Consider the following 679-nt stretch of genomic DNA (forward strand, 5'->3'; position numbering starts at 1 on the left):
ATAAAGTTTTGTAATACATTCTAGATTGCATATCTTTTCAGGAAAACTTCGTTCTCGGTGGGAAGGTCCTTACCTTGTGCAAACAATATTCCCCCATGGTGCCATAAAAGGGGTATGAATCCATCCACTCGAAAATTTTTTAAAGTTAATGGGCACCATTTGAATCCATTTCTTGAGTTGCCTTCAATGCATGATGCAGATGTCATGATTCTCCATGAACCTCTTTATGATGATATTTGATTCCATTTGATAATTTTCTCTTCTTTGTCCTTCTTGTTCTATTGTCTTATCATTTTTTTTTCTTTTTCTGCATTGAGGACATTGCACAATTTAAATATGGGGGAGGGTTTGACTGTTTAGAACTTGAGGTTACTTTTAAGAGTTTTTCGGTGCTTTATACACACCCTAAAAAAAAAAAAAAAAAAAAGGAAATTGAGATCTAGGACTCATCTTGGTACTATAATCCCTATTCAGATGATGGTAATGAATATATGTCTTGAAATGGGACCTCACTTAAATGATTTAGAGATATTTGTCTTAAGATGTAGGACCATTTGTTAGTTGGTGTCCTTGTTCTTAGGTCAGGAGTTGAGACCATATTCTTGGCATAGTATAAAAAGATATGATATGGATATGAAAAGAAAGTAAAAATTGGTCAAAAAGAATAAAGTAAGTATAG

Source organism: Macadamia integrifolia, chromosome 5 (genome assembly GCF_013358625.1).
Source record: "Macadamia integrifolia cultivar HAES 741 chromosome 5, SCU_Mint_v3, whole genome shotgun sequence".
Lineage (NCBI taxonomy): Eukaryota > Viridiplantae > Streptophyta > Magnoliopsida > Proteales > Proteaceae > Macadamia > Macadamia integrifolia.